General features: G+C 38.6%; 1 protein-coding gene across 1 annotated transcript in view; it reads right to left on the bottom strand.

Moving 5' to 3' along the window:
- Window positions 1-15,525, bottom strand: part of PACS1 (phosphofurin acidic cluster sorting protein 1) — a 143,268-nt gene that overhangs the window by 126,619 nt on the left and 1,124 nt on the right. The window lies entirely within an intron of this gene.

Raw genomic sequence — 15,525 nt, 5'->3', positions numbered from 1 at the left:
CTCCCTCTCTCTCTGCCTGCCGCTCTGCCTACTTGTGCTCTCTCGCTGTCTCTCTGTCAAATAAATAAATAAAATCTTTAAAAAAAAAAAAAGTAAGCTAAGATTTCTTAAAGAGGACATAAAGGGCACTAAACATAAAGGGGGAAATTGAGAAACTGGACTAAATTAAGATTAAGAATTTCTGTTCATTAGGGGCGCCTGGGTGGCTCAGTCGGTTAAGCCACTGCCTTCGGCTCAGGTCATGATCCCAGCGTCCTGGGATCAAGCCCCACATTGGGGCTCCCTGCTCAGCGAGGAGCCTGCTTCTCCCTCTCCCTCTGCTACTCCATCTGCTTGTGCTCTCTCACTCCCTCTCTCTCTCTGACAAATAAATAAATGGAATCTTAAAAAAAAAAAAGAATTTCTGTTCATCAAAAGACACCATTAAAAGGGTAAAAAGGTAAAATAAATAAATATGTAAAAAGGCAATCCATGGGGTATAAGAATATGTTTGTAAGAAAAAGAACTCCTTGGGGCGCCTGGGTGGCTCAGTTGGTTAAGCGACTGCCTTCGGCTCAGGTCGTGATCCTGGAGTCCCGGGATCGAGTCCCAAATTGGGCTCCCTGCTCAGCTGGGGGTCTGCTTCTCCCTCTGACCCTCTTCCCGCTCGTGCTGTCTCTCATTCTCTCTCTCTCAAATAAATAAATAAAAAATCCTTTAAAAAAAAAAAAGAAAAAGAACTCCTACAAGCCAATAAGAAACAGAGACAATCCAATAGAAAAATGGGCAAGCAACCTGGACAATTCATAAAAGAAAATATGCAATACTAATAAGCTTATGAAAAGGTACTCAACATCATGAGGGAAATGCAAATTAAAACCAATGGAGAAAATCGGAGGAGTAGACGAACCATGAGAGACGATGGACTCTGAAAAACAAACTGAGGGTTCTAGAGGGGAGGGGGGTGGGAGAATGTGTTAGCCTGGTGGTGGGTATTGAGGAGGGCACATTCTGCATGGAGCACTGGGTGTTATGCACAAACAACGAATCATGGAACACTACATCTAAAACTAATGATGTAATGTAGGGGATTAACATAAGAATTAAAAAAAAATACATACTTCATTTTTTGTTTTCCTTTTTCAAAAAAAACCAAAAAAACCAATGGAGAAACCACCTTACCTTCAACCAGAAGGGCTAAAACAAAAAAGACAAAGAATACCACCTGGTGGAGATGTGGTACAACTGGAACCTTCATATTGCTAAACTGAGCACTTACATACCCCATAATCTGTCAATTCCATTCCTGCTTATATACTCAAAATAAAGGAAATGAAATATATCAGAGTGCTTATATCCACCAACAGACATGTACAAGCATGTTCATAGCAGCACTATCCATAATCACCCCAAACTGGCAATCTCCCATGACTATCACCACAGAATAGTTAAATAAACTGTGATGTATTCACACATGGAACACTACACAACAAGAATATATGAACTGCAACTACATGTAACATTGTGGATGAATCACACAAACATCCTGTTGAGCAAAGTCAGATACAAGAATGTGCACATATGAAGTACAAAGGCAGGCAAAACTTGACTTACACTGCTACTAAGTTAGGATATGTTCATTTTTGGTGGGGGGCGGGGAGAGGTAGTGATTAGAAGGGGCAAGGCAATGTTTTGGGTTGTTGGTAATGTTCTGTCTCCTGATGTGTGTGCTAGTTATGGGAGTATGTCCAACTTGTAAAAATTCATCAACTATACTTATTATCTGTACTTTTCTAAGTATATATTATACTCCAACACAAAGTTGTTTGTTTTCTTTAATTAGGTATAGGGCCATGAGGGAATCTGTGTACATGAAGGGCCTTAAGCTTAGGCTTCATTAGCTTCGTAATTAATTTGCCTTTGGTCTCACCAGACATACATGTAAGTAAATAAAAAGCAGTTTATAATTATCTAAGCCTACACCTAAATAGATTTTACACAGAAATTTAAGTACTTTTTTCATCATTTAATATATATGGACTTTTCCAGGAATGTAACTACTATGTAAATAGAGAAAGGACTGTACTTTGTTTTGTACAGAACTTCATGAAGATTTATTCAGAATTCTAGAAAATCATATCACCAATAGCATTGCCACAGATAATGTGACTCACCCACACAATACACCTGTATCAGTCTCTATTTATAACTGTCATATTCACACAGGAAAAACTACCTGCAAGTACCTGATAGCTATACTTTCTGATGTGCCTTGCCATTTACAAATGTCTTCTGAGAATTCACATATAGAAATACATATTGTATTACAAATAGCCTTCCTTTTGTTTTTCCTTCATATTGCAATTAAGGTATTGTAGACATGTTGGTAAGGTTTTATTATCTGGGAATTTCATTTCAGGATAGAAAAAGGGCCATAAATTCTAATTCCTGAATTTAATACCTGTTCTCACATTATCCAAATCACAAGTTAAGTAATATATTTACTTAAAATGTAAAACGATAATGAAAAAGAAAAAGAAAAACCCAGGTACCATTCCAAGAGCAATTACCTAAATATATCATAAACTTGATCTAGACATGGTGAACAGAAGAGGGAAGTAAGAGTCCAAACTACAAGATCCAACTAAGCCCTTTTCCTTTTAAATCAGTAAGATCCAGTTCGGCATTCACAAGCAAAGGGCTCCATTATTTTCCTGCTCTCTTTCAAAAATAGCTCCACCTTCAAGATTATACAAATTAGATCATTCTGCAGCAGGATTCCTCCTTACAGAGCAGCTCCTAGGAAGCACAAGCAGGCTGTCTGCTGTAGCAAACTATTCATTTAAAAAAAAAACCATGTTTTTGACTTTTCAGTTTTACTGGGTGACAAAGAATATGTGCTATAGGTATTAATGGCTTCTGCAACAGATTTCCCTTATTAAAACACATCAAATAAACAGGGATCACTGAGGATATATGAGACAAAGCAAATATGAGAGCAGAATAATCAGGGATGTTGAGACTCAGCTGCTCCAATAGCTTCATCATGGCATACAGCAAAAAAAAGAAATTAATCTAGATTATTAACACAGTCAGTGCCAACCTGTAGATTATTCATTCCATCACCCAGTAAATTCCCAAGGAAATTTATTCCCAGTTAATTACAAATGGCAAAAGTGGAAACAAACTCCCTCAAGAACCTTGATAAATTCTGTTATACAGATCTCATTCTTACATAATGTCACTTAAGATAAAGTTTAATGACAATTACAATAAATTTTTTTGTAAAAACCAGAAGACCGACACAAGGAAGTTAAATTAAATTTTCAAGTCATCTTTGAATCCTTTTGCTCTGTCATACCCCAAATCCAACCCATAAGCAAATCCTTTAGGCTTGAAAATATACCTAGAATCTGATGAATTCTCTTCTCTTCCACCTCTACCACCCTGTTCCAAGCCAATATTAGCTCCCACGACATCAGCATAACACTCCTATCTGGACTCTTTGCTTCCATCCTACCCTTCTTTATAGGCTATTCTATACACAGTGGCCAGTGGGTATTTTAATATGAAAGTCATTATTATGCCTCTTCTCTGGCTCAAAACCCCCAATGGCTTCCCGTCTCACTCAATGTCAAAGCTAAGTCTTACAATGGCCTACAAGATCTGGGTCCCCTTTGCTTCTCTGACTTTTTCTCCCATTACTCACTCCTCATTTGGCTCCAGCCTACTGGCCTCCTGGATGTTCCTGGAACCTACCAGTACTTGCTGTTCCCTCTGCTGGCTTGGCTAAATGTATGCTCCACAAAGATTGCCCCGTTCTCTGAGGTCTTGTCGACCACTTTATTTAAAACTGTAATTCTTCTCTGCTCCACTTATCCCCCCTTCCTACTTTCTTTTTCCTCATCCGACATACTCTATCATTTGCTTATTCATTTGCTTATGGTCTGCTGCCCACCTGCTCTTAGAAGGTAGCCTCCGCAAGAGCTGGGATTTTGTCTCTTTTATTGACTGTTCTCTCCTCGGTGTCTAAAGTGGTGACCAGCTTATGATGTATACTCAACAGTTACTTGCTGACTAAATGACTACTAGGTAGAGGAAGAGTTAAAGAGACTTATCCAAATCCACATGATGAAGTAAAGCCAAATAAGAAACCAAATTCTAAAGTCAAAACATTTCTGGCATATGGTTTTAAAGAGATTATAGCAATTTGCTGACTTTTTTCCTGCAGATATTTATAAGAATAGGAGGAAATACCTGAATGAGCATCAAACAAAACAAAGAAAAACAAAACAAAACCCAAATAGAGCCATCATTCCAAACAGTCATTTTTCTAAAAATGTTCTCTTAAGTGGACTCAAATAAGATGAAGCTTCACCAACTGAGACATGGCATTCATTCATCAGTTAGGCTGCCTGAGAACCAAGCCCTTCCAGAACATAAGTAAACTTATTGCTTGGCCTAAGTCCAAAACATGCCAAACTAATTGTATGCCAAATCTTAGTTTAAGAAACCATATCCCATTTCTAGCCCAAATTCATTTCCCCAATAAAAGGATACTTTCCTTTTTCTCCATGGAGAGAAAAGCTGACTGAAAAGATTAAGGAGTAATATTTAATAATATTACAGCTATCCTTTTATAATGTTTTCTTTAAAGGAAGGATAGAGGGGATTATCAACAATTAATAAAAACAAAGCGATAATGATACTGCATATAGTTAATGAAAAATTCTCCCCATTAAAGGCAAGGGCATAAACAATTTATTGCACATTTTGGTGGCAGAGAGGAAATACAATTAAATCCATTAATAGCTACAAGAGTTTTTATGTTCCCAGATGACCTTGGTTTCCAGAGTCGCTTATTCATTTTCATCCACAGCAAAAATGGTGCATGGCAGATATGACAAATGTTGTAGACTACTTTCCATGTATTTTAGTTTTGAGGAGACAATTTTATTAAACAATAGACTTAAGACAGATTATACTGCCACATTCCATTGGATATGAGCTAAAAGTGCCAAACAAAAGCCTACTTGTGAAGACAATGTAAATGATGACTAATGTAAATCAAGTCTTTCACAGGTCAACAAATATTATACCATCAAATTCCAGCTTCACTGACATTACCCAAAAATGTTATGGTAATGATTTCTATGAATATAGATGCTCAAACATTTTACATTTTGTTTCTCTTCATAACAAATCAGCAAGGCAAAAAAAGGGTGTACTCACTTTTTAAAAAGAGGGAAAATAGTGACTTGCCTAGAGGTAATCAAATTTAACTAAACAATAAATATAGGGCTTTATTTACTAATCCATAATTCTCCAAACCAAATGCAAAATTTGACTTGTATCTCTAACTGCATCTTCAATAGGGTTTTTGACTCCCTAAGACTTTAGAAGATTAAACCCCTACCCAAACTCACCAGCAATCGAGTACAACCCAGACCAAGAAGTACATAAAATGTTTCTTCCTTGTCCCAGAACACCGCAGCTGTGAATCTCATGTATTCAGATGATACTGTCCATTACTCTTAGCCTTCATTTCCAGAGCCCATTCATTCTTAACATATTTGATTACCTGTTTTTTTAGGCCATGGTCCATTTAAAGCAATAAACCAGAAATAAGGCATATTGATAGCAATAAGGAGAAATAAAGACAAAAAAAGCAAACACATGAGTTTAAAAATATGTAACACATACCAGTCTACACTCTTCATTTCAAGCCCTGATGTTCACCATGAAGATACCATTCATCATGATAATCCACACTTGAGAAGAAGTTAATCTGTGGTTTACATATTCTTAAGGAAGAACCAGAAACATGTAAATGTATTTGTAGATTTCCAACTAAAATGGGGTAGGGGCACCTGGGTGGCTCAGTCAGTTAAGCGTCCAACTCTTGATTTTGGCTCAGGTCATGATCTCAGGTTTGTGAGATCGAGCTCAACCTCGGGCTCCGTGCTCAGCTGACGGTCTGCTTAGGATTCTCTCCTCTCACTCTGCCCCTAGGCCCCCTTTCTCTCCCTCTCTAAAAATAACAGTAATAAAATAAAATGGGATAGTGAAGTCCTGGTGTTTATTAAAGGAGAAAATTAACATATACATACAAAAATCCAAATGTTTCATGACAGGTCTTAAATGTATTATCAGGTTTCTCCTATAAAAATAAAATCGAATTTTTCTATAGTTTGAGACATAAAAAGGAAAGCTTAAGGAGATAAGAGAAAAATACCAATTCCATTTAAACCCTTGTTTTCTTAGGAGTCACTTAGCTTTTATTAGTAATAAATGGCTAGCTGTAAACAGGATTAGTTGCTCTTCTGGCTGCCAAACCAGAGCTAAAGAAGTCAGCAGGTAGAATAGGGAAGCTGTCAAGTCAAATTGGCTCAAAACAAAGTTGTGGTTTGCAGGCGGGGCCTGAACCATCTCTTCCGTTCATATAAGCTGGCAGGATGTAGAAACAGGATCCCGATCCAGCCAGTGCTTCAGAAAACCAAAATATTTTATTTTGACTTTAAGCTTGGGGTTTGGCAGGATCTGTGTCTAAAGTGAACCCAAGACCTTATGATGGTCCCACTGAGGAAATCAGAGTATCAACCAAGGTGCCCTGACTCCAGAAAGAAAGCAGTTTTTAGACGGGTATCAGGGAGAGACAGAGAAGCTGGACTGGCAATAAAGATAGCAATAGTAATAGTAGTAACAGCTATTATTTTTAAGTGTTTTCTATGTGCCACATAAGCATTTACTTGTATTAATCTCATCTAATCCTCATAATTAATGAGGCGCAGGGACATTAGGCCCATTTTGCGGATGAGAAAATTAAAGCATTAGATAGGTTAAATAATTTGCCCAAATCACTAAATGGTAAACGACAGAATCGGGACTAAAATCCTGGCTAACTGGCACAAGAACTGGCAGTTATAGCCATTCTGCTGTTAAGTTTCTTGCTATCTATAATCTGGTAGTAGAGCAGCAGTCTGTAATTCCAACATGACAAAATGTAAACATTAGATATTATTTGTCAACTATGAGAACGAGCCAGGGCTTGAGGAACACCAAGTTTAAAGAGAGAAATCGTTCTGGTGTCAGATAATCATGAGTCATGAGTCAAATCCCAACCCCACCTCCCTCTAGACTGTGTAGCCTTATAAAATGCCTTCAGCTCACTAGGCCCTGATTTCCCTTTCTGGGAAAGGATCTCAGTACTTGCCTCTGAAGGTTATTGTGACACACAGTAAATGCTCCATTAGTCTGGTTTACTTCTTTCGGGTATCAACTCAAATGTCACTTCACCAGAGACCTTCTCTGACCACCCTATCCAAAAGAGCCCTTTTGCCAACATTCTCAATTCCCTCACTGCACTTTATTTTTCATCATGGCATTCACTCATTACCTATTTATTTATATTAGAAATATATAAAATAAATAAATACCTATTTATTTATATTTATATTACCTAAACATAACTATTTATTATCTGTCCCTCCACCTGAATGTATACTCTAGGAGAGAATGAATTTCTCTACTCACCTACAGCAGTGCTTGGCACATAGAAATATTCAATAATTGCTGAATGAAAGCATTGTGTATAACAAATATCCATTCAATAAACATTATAAATAAAAAGGCACTCTTCATCTGATAAATGTATTCATTGAGCACCTATAAGGTAACTAATAAATGAACCAGATTATTTCAGATGATAGCAATTAAACGTGAAGATTTATAAATTCCCCGAATAGGCAGGGAAGGGCAGCTTTCCAGGGTGGTAGATTAACTGAGACCTAAATGATACTCACAAGCCAGCCACATGATGATGTGGGGACAAAGCATCCCAGGTGCAAGTGTAAAAGCCCAAAGGCAGAGGTGACCACGTCTAGGCCCAGCTTGCCCAGAGCCAAGTGAGCACGGTGGAGAATGACAGAAGATAAGGTCAAAGACACAGAAGGGGCCACATCTTGAAGTCTTTCCTAAGGCATGAAAAGGGGTTTTATTCTAAGTATGATGAAAAGTTATTTGATAGTGCCACTTATCTTCACCCACTAGAATGTATACTTAGGAGATCAAGGAGACCAGCTGGCCTATAAACATTTGCTAAATGAATGACTTGGGAAGATTATGAAGAAGGGAGTGACATAATCTGATTTCTTTTGAAACATCACCCTTAACTGCTACTAGTGGTTACACTCCAGGAGGAAACTAGGGTGGCAAAAGATGGGTAGAATTACAAACAGTAGAATGCAATGTGGTTTGAGAAGTACTGTAATACAGAGAAACGGAAGGATAAAGCTGCTCTGTAAACCTTGAAGCCGTTTGGTGTTTTTAAACAGGAGACAGGAAAAGGTCAGTGAGGAGGGAACAAATAAATGACAACTGATGTCCTAAGCCTATTGTGTTTTCTATACTATTAAAAAAAAAAAAAAAAAGCCTGCTACAAAGAATCTCTATCTCACCTATGAAAAGAGGAACAAAAGGAAAATTCAAGATAGACATACAGACAGACACACACATACACAAAATATTTTGGAGAACAACTGTAAAAAAACAACACCTTTTTATGTCTAAGCACAATACTCAGTCTAAATTTCCTCAGGGACAATTCATAAGCCAATTACATCCACAATGTGACCTGGTGGAAATCTTGCTCACAGTAAAGTTTTGAGAGGCAAGTTGTCATCTGGAAGAGTTACACAGTCCACAAACAGAGGAACAGGTATTCCTCTAGTAGGAATCAAGTTTTAAAACATCATTCCCTTCATATCTACCTTTATCTGTATTGAGTCACTAAAAAACACATAAATCACAGTGTAATTTCTAAGATACACATCACAGTTCTAAAAATTTTTTTGCCAAAATACTCTATGGATATTACCTAGTGTCACATTCACAGAACTAGAAGTACTGTAAATGCTGAAAGGGTTTATCTGGGAGTTGGCAAGGACCACTGTTCCCAAAGAGAAAAAAGGAAGGACAGTATTCAGGGTCAGAAAAATGTGTGAGGCTACAACTAAACTCAGAGATTCTCACCTTGAGTGTATCTTTTTTTTTTTTTTTAAGATTTTACTTATTTATTTGACAGAGAGAGGGGGAACAAACAGGGGGAGCAGCAGGCAGAGGGAGAGGGAGAAGCAGACTCCCCGCCAAGCAGGGAGCCCAATGCAGGGCTCGATCCCAGGATCCTGGGATCATGACTTGAGCAGAAGGCAGATGCTTAACCAACTGAGCCACCCAGGCACCCGACCTTGGGTATATCTTAAAACACTTTACTGTCTAAAAGAATCTACATAAATATTAAATAAATGTACCGTTTTCAGTACTACTTTGTCAACCACCCACCACGAGGGAAACAGCATCTAGAACATTCCCCATTCACCACATTTGCTATCAATAAAAAGGAACTAGCAATTCTAGAACCAAGAAAGGAAGGTAATGAGTGGAGTAAAACTTTAGTACCCCATGTCTTTATCCATTCAATATGTACTTTTTTTTCACAGCCTTATTGCAATATAGAATTTGCAAAGTTCACTCCTTTAAGGTATATAATCAAGTAGAGTTGATATGTATTTTTAAATATATATTTTTAAAACAACATTCACTGGTCTGTTCTGTAATACATGTTTATTATATAAAGTTTAGAAATCATCACAAAAAAATAAGGACAAAAATTAGTATCACATATAATCTAGCCATCTAAAAGCCATTTTATTTTTTTTTAAGATTTTTATTTATTTATTTGAGAGTAAGAGCGAGAGAGAGAGAGAGAGAGAGAGAGTGAGAAAAAGTCAGGGGGAGGGGTAAAGGCAGAGGGAGAAGCAGACTCACCACTGAGCAGGAAGCCCGATGTGGGGCTCAATCCCAGGACCCCAGGATCATGACCTGAGCTGAAGGCAGACACTTAACCAACTGAGCCACCGAGGTGCCACTAAAAGCCATTTTAGAATTAATGTTTCTAGACAGTTTTCTCAATAGGTATTGACTAAGACCTAAAACTGTGGGAAACAAATGGCAGGCAGACACCAGGAAGCAAATTCCCTACAAGAAGTGAGCAGATTAAAATATAAAGGGGAGCCTGGGTGGCTCAGATGGTTAAGCGTCTGCCTTCGGCTCAGGTCATGATCCCAGGGTCCTGGGATCGAGCCCCGCATCAGGCTCCCTGCTCAGCGGGAAGCCTGCTTCTCCCTCTCCCACTCCCCCTGCTTGTGTTCCCTCTCTCACTGTGTATCTCTCTGTCAAATAAATAAATAAAATCTTTAAAAATATATATATATATATAAAAACATTTAAAGGGGAACTAATAGAAGAAAACTAACAGGTCCTTGAAATAGTGAAAAAACGGGACATTTTAAAATAATATGGAAGAGGACAAAAGTATTCAGCTTAATTAAATAAATAAGGAGAAACTGCAGATATTAATACTAGAAATACCATGGTTGGGCAATTTTCTTTTTAAAATAGTGTTATCTAGGGACGCCTGGGTGGCTCAGTCAGTTAACCATCTGCCTTCGGCTCAGGTCATGATCCCAGTCCAGCATCGGGCTCCCTGCTCAGTGGGGAACCTGCTTCTCTCTCTGCCTGCCGCTCTCCCTGCTTGTGCTCTCTCTCCGACAAATAAATAAATAAAATCTTAAAAAAAAAAAAAAATAGTGTTATCTAATAGAACTTTCTGTGGTCCTGAAAATGTTCTAGATCTGCCTTGTCTAATACGGAAGCCACTAACCACATGAGACTAGTGTGACACAAAATGTGTCTAATACAACTAAGAAAGAGAATTTTAAATTTTATTCCATTTTAATTAATCTTGACTTAAATAGCACATGCAACTAGTGGTTACTGTATTGGACAGCACAGCTTTAAAGATAAAACAGCTTATGATGTTAAGATTTAAGTGGATGTCAAATGGAATGCTTTCACAAACTGTTTTCTGGAAGATATATAAGCTAAACAACAATTTATGATCATTTACTGGCCTTCTCTACTGCTCTTCTACTCTACTTCTCTATCCAACGTAGAGGCCAGATATAGGTCTATCTAAGCGGCTCCCTGAGCTGTGACTGCAGCTCTTCTCTGGTCTGTAATAAGGTAAAAGGGAATGCAGGCCCAGCAGGCTTTCTAACCAGACAACTGCCCTGTGAATGGCAGGAAGAGGAAAATACTCTAGAGTTGGTGTCTAGGCATAAACATCTTGATTCTCTAAAACCATCAGAAGTTATGCTGGTTATTCTTCCAACGAGGCCTAGAGAAGGGAGGATTCTGTCCGTGCTTGCCAATCTAAAACCAAACCACCTCACTCAATCCAGCCCAAGGGGACTCTGAAAGACATTGTAAGACCAACTTCAAACTCTCTTTTCTCAAGAGCTCTAATACCACTCTGAACCCACACTGGAAAAAGACCAACTCTTATGAGCATTCCTACAGCTACCTTAGACACCTAAAGTACTCCCAGAATGTGATGCAACGGATGCAAGCCAAGCCAACTCCAAATTTCAGAGGATGCACTAAACCTTCAAGTCCAGGCCAAAACAGGACAAGCTTCCTGGCTTGAAGCAGTGAAGACACAGCCCATATTCTTACTTGTACCTCCCTCATGCACACTGAGGCAAACACGCACAGTAACAGTAGCAGCTTACTGGCTCAGCTAAGAAATTGGAAAACTAATTTAAAAAGAAATCACATAATCACTAATGTGCCCAAAAGATCTGTAAATCAATACATGTAAAACGGACTCTGTGAAAGTCATTCTCTTTCTGACTTAAGGAATCTGAGCTTCCACAGGGACAATGGATAATATTACCCTGATAGAGAGGATATTCTATTACAACACTCACAACGTGAAACTCAAATCTTCTAAGATACGAATATGCTTTTAAGACTTTTAATGCTAGGGAAATAATAAAAATTTCACCAGGTCTCTCTTATTTGATCAATTTCATTTACTTCATATCTATCATTTAAGAAGTACTTTCTCTTACAGACCTATAGGTCCTATTTTGTATTTATTTCACCCACATTTTAGAATGAATGGCAAGTAAAAGTATTCCCAATCAATGGATAAAAAAATTAAGGTGTGGAAGAGTTTGCTTTGGCATACAGTAAGAATATAAGAATAATATATCCTGGCTTGCCTAGTGCTTTTGTGGTTAGAGGGGCAACTGTTCCTAAGTGTCTTGATGAAAGTAACACTTCTACTGCAGACTAGTCATGTCAACTTAGCCATGGCCACCTTCTTTGGTTCTAACAGTTGTATCCAATAAGGCTTAACTTCAGTACCCAATTAAAAAAAAAATGTGGTCTAAGGAGAAATGCAACTGATAACTCCTGAACTCCTTCCCTAAGTGCATATACAGATAAGGATATGCAAATGTGCTTTGTACTCAAAAGACAAAGGTGATACAGTTTGTAAGTAATATAACAGAGCACATTTTATCTCCAAATAATTGGTTTTATGCCACTGAGGAAATGTTGTACACCCGTGAAATTTATTTATTTTTTTAAAAGATTTTATTTATTTATTTGACAGAGAGCGAGAGAGGGAACACAAGCAGGGGGAGTGGGAGAGGGAGAAGCAGGCTTCCTGCTGAGCAGAGAGCCCGATGCAGGGCTTGATCCCAGGACCCTGGGATCACAACCTGAGCCGATGGCAGACGCTTAACGACTGAGCCACCCAGGCGCCCCTATACCCGTGAAATTTAATAATTTTTCTGCCTCCCCTACTGAAGAAACTCAAAAAGAGAAAAGAACATCAGGGAAAAAAACTTCACCATACAAGGACCAAAGAGAAGGGATCAACGATGAAACTCCAAAACTCTTCCCTTAACATCAAGCAACATGCCACCTGCCTATAATGTCGCCACACCACTAGCCAATACATGGGCCATAGTAGAGGAAGCACTACTTGGTAAGGAGAGAAAACAATGTCAACTTCTAAAGCTGTGAATTTCATGAACTATAATAGACCTACCTGCTTGTAACAGAATCTTAAAAGCCAACTGTATTTCCCAGTGATCACCTCGGGAGAGTGAAAACAGAGACAAGACTGGGGGCTTTTTCCTTTTAAATTTCCATCTTTCGGTACTGCTTGAATTTCTAATCACGGACATGTATTAATCTTTTAACTTAAAAAAATGCTAGTAAAGGGGCGTCTGGTGGCTCAGTCGTTAAGCATCTGCCTTCGGCTCAGGTCATGATCCCAGGGTCCTGGGATCGAGCCCCGCATCAGGCTCCCTGCTCTGCGCGAAGCCTGCTTCTCCCTCTCCCACTCCCCCTGCTTGTACTCCTTTCTCGCTGTGTCTGTCAAATAAATAAATAAAATCTTTAAAAAAAAAAAATGCTGGTAAAAATGTCAATGAATAAAACAATTTAGTTATTTTAAAGCCAACTATAGGTATTCTCTTCAACCATAAAAAGTTTATATATATATAAAGCCTTAAATCCACTATCATGTATACATTTTTAAGTGCACATATGTTACATGCCTGTGTCTCATTTAAGTTACATGAGACAAGAATGTTAATCCTGGGCTATATACAGACTGCTGCATACAGGGTGCACATTGCCAATACATTCTAAACAACATGAACAAGTAAACAAGGAGACCTCAAATTAACCAGATGACTCTAGTAATTGGAAGGGCCAATAGCAGGACATTTTCTCCCCACAGGGTGTTGTTTTCCATCCTGCAGATAAAACAGCATGCTCCAAAGAGCACAAGTGTTCCACAAGGAGCTAGGAGGCACAAGGGTGATAGCTGAAAAAGTCAGAGCAGGACAGCTGACAATCTCAAGGACTGGTTAGTAGACATGACATAACTGCATGCTCCCAGCAGGTGAAAACAACAAGCCAACCTAAGCCTCTCACACCAAGTTAGCATAATAATTACCCATTTACTCAGGATGGTAGGCTGTTTCTTGGGCTAATAATTTATTACATGGACTTTTCAGTGACCAACAGGCACAGACAAAAAAAAAAAAAAGAATCAACAGCAATCAGTGATTTTATTTATCTCCCTCTGTTGCACAGCAGCTTCTTCCCAGTTGGCTCAATGCCTTTTCGATCTAACAAGCTAGAAAAGGCAGTTGTCCAAATGTCACCAAACATAGCGATAGATATGAAGGAAGAATGGACTAACACTGGACCAATGTAGGAAGGGGTACAGTGCTTTTATGTTTGAAAGAGGTAGATTAAAATACTTTGACTACAGATGGACCTACCTAGAAAGAGAGAAGCCTGTTAAGGACCATTACACACTAAACTCCCACTTGAGTTTGGTGTTGTGCTAGGGCACTGGCCAAAGCAAACTAAACTAATCTGGCTTCTGATTACCCTGAAGGAAAGACAAAGAAAAAAGAAAGTGTAAGTCAGTGAAGTGAATGCTGAAACACAAAGGACATGAAGAGTAAGGGGGTGGGGGGGGGGGGCATGAATGGAAGACAGTTAAGCATTATCTAAAAAATGTTTCAGATGTATACTCTGCAAACAGCAATTCCACCCAAACATATAAAGCCAACCAAAAGAAATTTTTGCAAGGAACACCAGGAGTCCTGGACAAAGATATTTAAAGCATTACTGTTCCTGTTAACAAACAAGAAACAACCCAAATGTTCACCAAAAGGAGAATTATGATACATTCACACAATGAGATTCTATCCGTTAGTAAAAATATTTAAACTAGAGCCACTATACCCCACTGACGAGTCTCACAAGCTTAATGCTCAGTTAAAACACACTAACACAACTGAATTAATTCACAGAACACATACAGTGTGACGGTACTTACATAAATTTCAAAAACACTCAAAACTAAAAAATACTGTTTAGCGATGCATGCATGCAATAGAACTTTTAAAAGACAAGGGAAATAATAAACACACAATTCAGGATAGTGTTTACCTTTGTGGGGGGAAGTAGGGGATATGGTCAGGAAGGGCATCCTGAGGGCTTCAACATAATTTATAATGCTCTATTTCTTAAGCTGAGTCATGTATAGAAATGTACTTTTCATCAGTTTGTAAAATACCCTATCTAGGAGATACCTGTGTGTGTGTGTGTGTGTGTATAATTTTGTATGCAAGAAACGACTCAAAATAAAGGGAGGGGGAGATAAATAGAGTTGAGGCTGGTACCAGACAATTCTTCCTAACCCCCACTTACACATCCATCTACCCAAGGCTGGGCTAACACAATAAGGAGCAAGTCCAAAACTCCAAGGCAACAGAATCGGCTCAGTTTAGAGGTGACAAAAAGATCACCTCCAGGCACTTTTCTGGGCTTACTAGGTGAAACCAGCTCCAGGGTCTGTTCATGGGGTAAACTGTAAGACACTGCACACTGTCCCCAAAGAGTTGGAGAAACACTGCTTTGCCAATACAGAAAGAGAAAACATCACAAACTCAGGCATATTTTAACCAACGAAAGGAAAGTCCCCAGATGGATCCAACAGACAGAGGAATGGACTGAATTTAAGGAAAAAGGCAGTAATTTCATGTAGCCTTCCAGGGCTGGAAGAATTTGTGACTAGCTACTGGGGAGGGAGGAGGGGATGAAAAA

The sequence above is a fragment of the Mirounga leonina genome, unplaced genomic scaffold (assembly GCF_011800145.1).
Source record: "Mirounga leonina isolate KUSES-001 unplaced genomic scaffold, KU_Mleo_1.0 Mir_166, whole genome shotgun sequence".
Lineage (NCBI taxonomy): Eukaryota > Metazoa > Chordata > Mammalia > Carnivora > Phocidae > Mirounga > Mirounga leonina.
Note: the sequence above shows the minus strand (reverse complement) of the source record. Positions and strands in the feature narration are given on the sequence as shown.